Source organism: Ursus americanus, chromosome 33, assembly GCF_024610735.1.
Source record: "Ursus americanus isolate L20-20 chromosome 33, mUrsAme1.1.p, whole genome shotgun sequence".
NCBI classification, from domain to species: Eukaryota; Metazoa; Chordata; class Mammalia; order Carnivora; family Ursidae; genus Ursus; species Ursus americanus.
The window spans coordinates 3,348,071-3,358,800 of NC_142159.1; the positions used below are offsets into that span (position 1 = coordinate 3,348,071).

A 10,730-nucleotide genomic window follows, 5' to 3' on the forward strand; every position below is an offset into this window, starting at 1 on the left:
GATTCTACTGCGAAATGGGGGCGAGACAACACCAAGCGTCTCTCAGGGTTTTTTTGGTTTTTTGTTGTTGGTTGTTTTTTTTTTTTACAAAGCTCCCATTTCTAGGGCTGGAGTGGTCACTTCCAGCTCGGTGCCTGAAACTTCGAGGATCTCTAGGAATGTTAAATGTTCTCCTGCCCCACAGGAGTCTGGAACACCCCACCCCATCGCTGCTTAGAGGCCACTGTCCCCCACCCCTTCCCACCCACAGCCTTAGCTCGCTCCCCTCTGTGGTAGAACAGTCGGTCCTACTCTACAAAATTCCAGGGTTAGTGGGACCCCAGAGAGGGCAGCTGGTGCAGAGAAAAGAACTCTGGCTTCGGGGCCAAGAGGCTCCAGCACCCGCTCCATTCTCGCTGCAGGACCCTGGACAAGTCCCCCTGCCTCCACTTCCACACCTGTAAAATGGGGTGTGCCTGAGAGAGGAAGTCTCCCGGCTCCCCTGTGTCCCCAGGACTCTCACGGAGGGTGGCGGGGAGATGGGGGAGCCCCACGCGAGGGCACACTGAGCAAAGTGGCTGAGACTGTAGCTCAGGACCCCAGTGTGAATGAATCTAGGCTGCGCACTTACGAGCTGTGAGACCCTGGGTAAGTCACTCCACCTCGCTCAGCTTCGGTTGCACATTCTAGGAAGTAGCGTCTACTTCAGAGCTGATGTGAGGATCGAATGAGATAATGTAAGAACGTGCTTCCGCCAGTCTCCGGCCCCCGGGCAGCACAGTGCATGTGGGCCATTATTTGCTTCCACCCAGCTCCCCAGCAGACTCGTGTCCCCCCTGGGTCTGAGTTTCCTGTGAGCCTGGGTTCCCTGGGAGGGGCTCCCTCCTTCCCGCAGCTCAGCCCAGGGAATTCAGCATAATTGAAATCCCCTAATCCTGCCATTCACCCTCTTGAGTCTGGATTAGCCCTGAGATCTCCAACTCAGCTGCTCTCCTCCCCCAGCTTGCCCCTGAGGCTCCCAGTTTGGGAAGCAGGGCGGAACCGGGCAGAAGAGCAGACTCTCCGCCCCCTCCGACATGTAGTAGCCTAGAGGCTGAGCGAGGACTCTGGAGCCTGGCTCTGCCTCCCCACCCCCCCGGCCTGTGACTTTAGGCAGGTGGCTTGACCTTTCTGTGCCTCAGTTTCAGAACCTATACACCAGGGCTAAGAATGGTATCCCCTCATAGAGTCAGGGTGCAGATCGAAACAGTGAATAAATTCCAAGTGCTTACAGTTGTCCCTGGCACCACGGAGTGCCACATAAGTATCTGCTATTCTGCTGATGACGATCGTCTTTATCCCGCACGCAGCCAAGCACACAGTAGGTTCCAGGACGTGCTTATCGAATTAATAGGTGGAACGGATTAATTAATCAACCAACCAACCACCGAGGTTCCTTAGTTCACGGATAACTGATCACAATAGCGATGGATTTTGAGCGCCTAGCAGGTGCCAGGTGCTTCCCAACACGTGATCTCACGGAATCCTCCTCCAACCCAGTGAAGTGGGTATTGTCACGCCTGTTTCACAGATAAGGAAAGCATGACGCTTCGGGGTTAACGTGTCCAAGAGCACGGAGTCATTTTTTCCTCCCCTTTCATTTTTAATTGTACCCAATGGTACAAAATCACTGAGGAAAAAATTTAAATAGAAAGAGGCAAAATAGGGGCGCCTGGGTGGCACAGCGGTTAAGCGTCTGCCTTCGGCTCAGGGCGTGATCCCGGCGTTCTGGGATCGAGCCCCACATCAGGCTCCTCCGCTATGAGCCTGCTTCTTCCTCTCCCAGTCCCCCTGCTTGTGTTCCCTCTCTCGCTGGCTGCCTCTATCTCTGTCGAATAAATAAATAAAATCTTTAAAAAAAAAAAAAGAAAGAGGCAAAATAAAAACAATAAAGAGAAAACCACCTGGGATTCCACACCCAGACATTTCCATTAAGTTTTCGCTGACTCTCACGCAGACTTTTCTTCATGCACATATATATCTATGTATATATATATTTTTTAACAAAGATGGGCTCGCATTATGCATACGCTGCGCTCTGAGAGACCGTGGCACTCTCTCTGCCCATAAATCCCCGCCACGGGCAGCAGCTAGCATTCTATTGTACAGCCCGATCACAATTTATTTAACCAATTTGCTGTTGTGGGATATTTAGTCTGATCCAATTCTCACCATTTTATGTGATAAATACCCTCCTGATCCATACAACTTTCTGAACTTGTCCAATTATTTCTGTAGGATAAATTCCTAGAAATGAAATTTCTGAGTCAGAGACAATACATTTATTTAGGGCTTTTCATATACACAAACCGCCAAATTTTCTCCCAGAAACACCGTGCTGATTCACGCCCGCACGGGCGGTGAATGAGATATGAGCCACTAATTTTGGAGACACAAAATAGGGCCGAAACGGTGCATTAGTCAGGAAAGGTTAGGTCAAGCTGCAGTAACAAATTAACCCCAAATCACAGTGGCATCAAACAATGGAGATTTATTTCGGGCCACTTCGCAGGCTCAAGCCAGGTCAACAGAACAAGGGTCTCTGCCTCGCCCAGTGAACTTCAAGGACCCAGGCTGATGAAGAGAGAGCCCGCCATCTTGTAGCTCTACCATACGGAACACGGGACCTCCAAGGCTGCCCCGGAGAATCGGAAGAGTGAGCACCCAGTTCTTAAATGTCTCAGCTCAGAAGTGACACATGCCACCTCCAGTCACTACGTCGGCAAGAACTGTGGTCTTCCATGTGTCCAAACCTGAGGCACATGACACTAGTCAAGTCTGCTATGGGTAGGAAGGGGTCACAGTCATGGAAGGTTTCCTTTGGTAAGAGAAATCTGAATCAGATCCTGTAACTTACACTGGGCGTGGCTCTTCTTGAGAAAGAATTGTCTCAGGATAATGAAGACAAGGGGGAAGGCCAGGCAAGTGAGTCAGGCAGTGGGCTGGTGACAGGTTCCCTCTTACCTGCAGGGCAGCCCACCCCCAGTGCTTATCCTGGGCTCCTCACCCAGAGCCATGTGGACCCCAGGGAGGCCGGGGACCAAGTCCATCTTTCCTACAAAGTCTATGGGAGGCACAGGAGCGGTGTCCATGAGAAATTCTGCCCTCTGTAGCCCACTCAGCCAGCCCCCCACCTGTCAGCAGAGAGCAGCAGGAGGTCAGCCCACCCCCGTGGGTCAGGTGCAAACAGGAAATCAGGGGACAAAGATGGTGAGACTCTCTGGAGCGAGACTACCTGGGTGAACCAGCCAAGCCACTTACCATTTCTGCGACCTTGAGCAAGCTACTTATCATCTCTGTGCCTCTGTTTCCCAATCTCTACATGGGGATAATCAAGAGTAGCTATTTCCAAGGGCTATTAGGAAGCTTGAATAAGTCAACGTTCATTCCTTCACTTAACAACCATGCGACAGACACCCTTATAGACACTGAGAGGCAGAGGTGAACAAAACAAAGCCCCTTCCCTCAAGGAGTTTACATTATCTTAAGGGGACAAGCAGCAAATAAACCAACAACAAATAACACAGCTTTTCAGGAGGTAATAAGTGCTATGAAGAGAAACTAAGCAGGGGGAGGGGGAAAGGCAGTGATGGGAAATGCTGTTTTAGCCAGAGTAGACTCCTCTGTAAAGTGACGTTTGAGCAGAGATCTAAGTGAAGTAAAAGAAAGAGCCATGTGGTTATCAAGGGACAAAAGTTCAGACAGTAGGATAAGTACGTGCAAAGGCCCTGAGGCAGGGGCATACCAGCAAGAAGGCCAGTATGGTTGGGGCAAGTGAACAAGAAGCAAGCCAGGCTCAAAATCCATTCATCGCATGAAGCTTCCTGTAAACCACACAGTCCAGAGTCACCTTCAGATTCCTCACCTCCACCGCCCTTAGGTGCCTGCCTCTGTGCTCTGCCTGTCCCGGGCATGTCACTTCGTCCTCCACGGCCCACTGCCTGTCAGGAGTCTTCAAGCCTGCAGGGAGAGGGACCTGGTTCCCTTCACCCCAGGACAGCCAGCTGGCAGGAGAGAGAAGGTAGAGAAGCATCATTACTATATATTTGCATGAAGAAGAGAAGAGGAAGGAAAACAGGTTGAAAGGAGAGAGTTCTGAACAGTGAGACATGTGCCCCTGGCCTTCAGGAATAGTAACTGACGTTTATTGAGAACTTATCTGCCAGTCACTGTTCAAACCACCAGTCCTACGAGCTAGGTGCTGTTATTCTCCTGGTGATACAGAGGCGGAAACAGAGGAACAGAGAGGTTGTCTTGCCTGAAGTCACACAGCTGCAGAGAGACAGAGAAAGGATTCAAACTCAGGACATCTAGTGGGAGTTTGAGCTTTTACCATTGCCCTAGACTGCCTCTTCAAAAGCAGATTTCTTCTAAAAAAAAATTAGAGAACTGAATCTCCCTGCCCCTCGAGCAGCAGGTCAGTTCACTGGGAAGTCACTCTGGGCTGAGTTCATCACCCAGCAGGATGCACCAGAAAGGGACTCACCTGCTGAGGGAAGGGCATGAACAGGGAGGAGGAGACAAAGGGGCTGTGGCCCCCCACCAGGCCCAGGAAGGCAGCCGTGCTCTGGGGTGGCGTGTCCATTCTGCACAGTCAGCCACGTAGAAGCTTGGCTTGCAGGTGTCCTATCCCTGATCTACGGGCAGGCAGACAGAGCAGAACAAACGTGGCCAGGGAGAAGGGAGATGGGAGACAGGAGAAACTATGGGCCAAGGGCTCACAGTCCTCAGCTCCATCGGCATCACTAAGCCCCTCGCACATCTGCCGCCTCGCACAGACCCAGACCTTACACCAACCCAGAGTAGGCAGAGGCTTTGGGAGAGGAGACCTCAGGGTGTGATAGGGACCCAGAGGCTGATGGTCCTGGAGGCCGCCAACCAGGACAAACCCAAATCCAAACAAGGATACAGTCAAGGCTGTAGACCAGACCCAGTGGGGGAAACCCTACAGAACGGGCTCAGCTTTAGAAGCTTTCGAGAGAGTGAGCTGGTCGGGCGAAATAGCCATTTCTGCCATCTGGCTGGGAGTAAGGAAGGGTCCCTCCCAACATCTAGATACCAGAACTCAGCAAAAAATTCCCAAATGAAGCAAGCCAGCTGTCACTTCCCAGCTCAGGGCCGGGAGTAGGACTTCAGAGTTGATGGGAGAAGAGCAGAGAATAAAACACACAGTCATAGATGCCTCCTCCCCGAGCCCTGTGAGAACCTGGAAAAGAGAGAGGTTAATCCTGCAAAGGGCTAGCGGACTCCGGGGCAGATTTCAAAGAGCTGGACTGTGAGGACTCAGAGAAGTCGTGATTATATCTTATCCCAGGACCCCCATTTGCTATTTCAGAACATCCCAGGCATTAGGGAAGGCTACAATCTCCAGGGATAGCAGAGAGCTCTCCCCACAAAACCTCATGCTCTCCTATGGGAACACCAAGGAGAGGTGCTAGGGAGAGCCACTGTTAGTGACCGTCTGTCTCATAATGTGCCCCATGCTTAGGTCAGCACCTGTGGCCATGGCGTGGAGACAGCCAGAGAAGGCACCCTGACTCAGTCTCCAGGCGAGAGAGAAAAGATGCCACGAACAACAATGCAGGTCATGGGCTGAGAATCTCCGTTGGCTACCATCGCCAAGTCCCAAGTGGGGCCGCCAGCACAGGCCCCATAGACGTCCCAGTGCACCACGATATCCAGGGTAGTGGGCTGAATTTGTAGCCTCCAAAGATACGTTCGCCTAGACCCTAGGATTGTGACCTTACTTGAAACAAGGGTCTTACTGGCCTTAATGAAGGTAAGGATCTCAAGATGAGATCATCTTGGATGAGGTGGGCCCGAACCCCAATGACAAGTCCCCTTTAGAAGAAACAGAAAAGGGAAAACAGAGACAGAGAGGAGACAGCCTGCAGAGATGGGGTGGTGTCTGGACCTCCGTGAGCCCGAGCCAAGAAGCACCGGGGGCTGCCGGCAGGCGCCAGGGACAAGTGAGGGGCACAGAATAGATTCTCCCTCAGAGCTCCAGAGGGAACCAACCCAGCTGACACCTGGATTTTGGAATTTGGACCCCAGAACTGTGAGAGAATAAGTATCTGTTTTTTGAGCCACCATGTTTGGGGTCACTTGTAACAACAGCCCTAAGAAACTAATACATTTGGCGACCATTTCAGCTTTGCTACATAACAAACTACCCCCAAACATAATGGGTTAAAAGAGCAACAGTTTATTATTTCTGTAATCCTATGGGCTGGGGACGCAGGAAGGTGTCAGCTGCATAGTTTTTCTGCTCTGTCTGGTTCGGCCGGGGCTCACATACCAGCTGCATTCGGCTGACACGTGGACCAGGCTAGAAAGCACCACATCTCACTCACCTGTCTGGTGTCCCCAACACTGTTCCGTGCGCCCAGCTTGGGCTTCCTCACAATATGGCGGTCTCAGCACAGTCAGGCTTCTCACACGGCACCTGTCTTCCAAGAGGGCGTGGGGAGCAAGAAAAGTGAAAGTGACAGATATCTTTAGCTTTGGCCTTGGAAGTGACACAGTGTCACTCGTGCTCTTGGCGAAAGCTGTCAGGGGCCAAGTTAAATTCAAAGGGAAAGAAAATATACTCCAACTCTCAGTGGGAGGAGTGGCACAGAATGTGGAGTGGGACCATCTTTAATCTGCCATAGACACCAAGACATGGGATGCAGCGACATTCGAAGCCCGGAGTGGTTGTTCAAAACCTGTCAGGGCTGTGGCAGGAAACAGACTGCTCGCTCAAAGGGCCTTAGGAGGGGGTTTGATGACTGGACCATTTGCAGGGGTGCCTGCAGGCCTCAAGGGACCCATAGGCTGCCACCCTACAGAACTCTCCCATTGGCCAGACCCACCTGGAAGCCAGAGGGGGGAGGGTGACAGGTGATACCCCCCTAGAGGTTCTGCCTCCCAGGTGCAGAGGAGGGTGGAGGGGGTTGGAGGCAGGGTGAGGGAGTGGGCAAACACCACAAAGACCAGGAGAGCCTGTATTTGCAGAGCATGCCGGTGCTAACCCTATTCTGTGCCCTGCACTTTCTGTATGTTGTGCCTCTTCCCGAGTTTTCCTGGACTGGAGACTGAGGCAGGGCAGGGGCTAGGCTGGGCCAGGCTGGGGGCTGAGGGGTTGTGCCCAGGTATAAAGGGCTGGCAAAGACTAAGGGTGGCGATGTTCCTGACCCTGCTGCCCAGAGGTGGTTGGGACCCCTCCAGCCACGTGCCCCCACCCCTACCCTCTGATGGGCCACTCAGGACAGGTCACCCCCACACACACTTAACTCCATCCCTGGCTCCCTCCCTCCCCTGGCTAGACCCCACCCTCACCTCCTTAATGGAGTTCCCCAGCTGACACCTCCTAATTCCCCAGTGATTAACTTCCAGCGGATTAGAACCAGGACAGCTATTTAATTAACACGCATGTCTGAGATTACTCAGGACTCATTAAGACTCCATGATTGACTTGTTAACATACAGGAATTCAATTACTTGCCTGGCACTGAACTCCTGGCCAGGGTGTGGGGGTGGGGGGAGGGGTGGCTACAAATGCCCAGCCTGAGAACCTCGGTCTGAGGGAGAACACAGACCTGTCCCAGAAAAGCTCAAGCATGAGCAGGAAGTTACACCCCTTGTCCCCAGAGAGCCCCAGACTGAGGCGGGACGATATAGCCTCTATCTTTGTCTCCAAGAAATAGATTTCTTACCCTCAAGGAGCTTCCTGAGGGGGAAGACCTAACTCATTTCCTAAGGGGCCCTGGCCTGGGGAAACACAGTCTCTCTCTTTGGGTACCCCCATTCTGAGAGGGACAAGACAGCAGTCAGAGGGGGACAGTCTAGAGGGCCTCAGTGGAAAGACACACCCATCATTGGAGGCCCCAGTCTGAAGAGGGAGACATAGCCAAGGCCATGGGAAGTTCAGTCTGAGGACACATGGTCCCTTCCCAGGAAAGGCCTGATCAAGGAAGGGAAACAGGGCACGAGGCCAGCATCTCCATTGAAGAAACTCAGGGACCAGAAAGACTGAGCAGTCATGGGGTGAGGGAGGGAGGTGTCTGGAACGGCCCTCCCTCAGAAGGGACCAGGGAGTGGGCCTCAGAAGCTGATGGGGAAGGGAGGGGCAGAGTAGGGAAGAGGGCACACAGAGCCAGTCCCAGGCACCCTTCCCCAGGCCTGGCTGCCCCGTCCACACACTGGAAGTCTCAAGGGTGGGACCAAGATTATTCTCTTCTATGGCCCCATCCCACCCAGCTAGGACCTGAACTGTGCCATCGGAGGACTGGGGAAGCAGGAGAAAAAGGGGGGCCCAGGTAACTGAAGTTCAACAAATCAGGTTGGGATGACCACCATATTGATGGGGAATTTCCTGACCAGCTCCTCGACGCTGAGCATTTTCCACACATCCTCGCAGTTGTTCTCCCCAGATGTGGAAACTGAGGTCCAGACAGGTTAAGTAACTCATCCAAGGTTACACAGTAGTAAGGAGGGGAACCTGGCAGACATTCAGGTGGTCTTGATCATTACCCTTTCCTGCATTGCGCCCGAGCCCTTCCAGGGGCCTGGGGGATGGCCCGCTCACACCCGCTGCTGCAGCCCTTGTGATTATAAAACCCTTTCCACAAAACCGCAGGGAGGAAATCTGCAAAGGCAGAGCTCGGGTCAGCCCTTGAGTGAAGCCCCCTCTGCAGCCCCGTGAAGAGGAGACCCCATGAAGAAGTCTGGCCCCCTGTGCCAAGTGGGCCCAACAGGAGGATGGCAGTGCAGGGACAGAAACTTGGAGCGGATCCCTGCAAAATTCTGCACCACAGTGTCCTGTGACAGATAACAGAGTTAATGACAACTGTGGGGTGGGAGGGTGGGCCAACAGGGTGTGGGCTCTGGTAGAAGCCAGGGGATGGGCTCCAGGTAGAAGCCAGGGGATGGCTCTGCCTCCTACAAGCTGTGTGGCCTCAGGCAAGTGACTTCCCCTCTCTGGGACTGTTCCCTAACCTTGAAATAGGACTGGTAAGGGTACCTTCCTTAGAAGGTTCTTTGGGGGAATAAATGACCCCAGGTGTGTGTCCTGACCCTGCCTGGCAGGTGGAATGTGCTCACCACGTTGGCAGTTCTGTGGTCACGGTCATTTGTCAGCTTTTCAGGAAGAAAAGGGAAGTCCCCAGGAGCCCACAGTGGTTCACCTGAAAAAGCTCCACCTGGTAACTGCCGCGCGGAACCACGTTTCTGGAACGATGCGCAAGGAGAGCAGTAAGGGTACTTCCAAAACACGTCCGATGCTCTCCCGAGAGAGCCACGTCGATTCTGTCGGATGTGGGCTGGGTGAAATGCGGTCCCATGTCGACTGAAGCCGTGCTGCACGGTGACTACATGGTGCAGACGCCACGGCGTCGGTGAGGCTCGTTGCAAATACTTCTGAACATGACCAGACGGCAGAAAGCTGGAGGGGCGACGGAGGGGTGAAGACGGACTCCGCGAGTCCGAAACAGCGCATTCGGGCCGAGAAGACAACGTGGAACCGGAAAAGGGGAAAGATCTGCTCTTTGAAAACCGACAGGAAGGGCGTCCCACTGCCTCTGCTGCTTAGCAGACAAAGCCCTGAAGGAAAACGCGATGTGGGAAGGAAAACGCGTGTGTATGTTTGTGTGTGTGTGTGTGCGTGCGTGCGTGCCCGCCCAAGGCTTACAAATGCCCTTTAAAATCCTTCCTAATTGCCTTACAATATCTTAAAAGATCTTAAAATAGCCTTATATATCTTAATATATCTCTGGAAATACCCATAAGAAATTAATAACTTTTTTCGACTGCGGAGAGAACGAAGGCTACAAGACAGGGGTGTGGGAGGGAAATTTTTGCCTGAATAATACCCTTTTATGATTTTTAATTTTGAACCCTGTGAATGTATTGCCTATTCAAAAATTAAATTAAAGAATGTTAACACTGGTTATCTCTAGTTGCTGGGGTGATGGGTAGTTTTACTTTCTTCCTCGTATTTTCCCGTATTGTCTGAATTTTCTTCAAGACCATGTATTACGTTTTTAAATCAAGAAAAATAATAGCGCTGTTAACATTTTCTTTAAAAGTCCGCCTCACTTGTATAGGCTGATGACCTGACTGGGCCACAGCCCATGAGACGAAAGAAATATGGGAGGCTTGCGGCTCCAGGGAAGCCACTTAGAAACGGAATCGGGCTTGCTGGGTGGCCACAGAGGGCAGAAGGAGGAAGCGTGGGCAGAAGGACGTGCTGCTGCTCAGGGGAGCACCCAGAAAGAACTTCCTATCAAGGTTGTCCTGGGAGGAAATGAGCTCCCCATCCCTGGAGGCATAAAAAAGCAAAATAAAACAGAAAACAACCTGCTGTGCTGGTCAGGGGGTTACAGAGAGAATTCCTGCTCAGCAAGGGAGCTCTGGGGTTCAAGGTCGGAGCTCAGGGGTAGAGTTTCTAAGCCCATGGGTGCGGAGCAGGAAGCCCACGTCAGAGGTCTGCACCGGGCTCACCGCCCCCCGGCTGCCCGGACCGACCATCAGGACAGGGGCGGCATCCCCTGGAACGCAGCAAATGCAAACCTGTTAATAATACAGAATCCTAACTGATCATAAAGACAGCTAATGTTTACGGATCACGGACTGTGTGCCAGGCACTACCCGAAGCGCTTCCAGAGATTAGCTGATTTAATTTTGAGAACTACAAGGTCGGTATAGCTTATCCCCATTTTACAGATGAGGAC

General features: G+C 52.5%; 1 long non-coding RNA gene across 1 annotated transcript; it reads right to left on the bottom strand.

Moving 5' to 3' along the window:
- Positions 1 to 1,508: 1,508 nt before the first annotated feature.
- On the bottom strand, positions 1,509 to 10,223 carry LOC148107208 (uncharacterized). The gene is made up of 3 exons (XR_015722725.1): positions 9,186 to 10,223; positions 6,372 to 6,463; positions 1,509 to 4,022 (listed from the first exon to the last, which is right to left on the bottom strand). It is a non-coding gene; the product is annotated as an uncharacterized LOC148107208 (long non-coding RNA).
- Between the last annotated feature and the right edge of the window lie 507 nt (positions 10,224 to 10,730).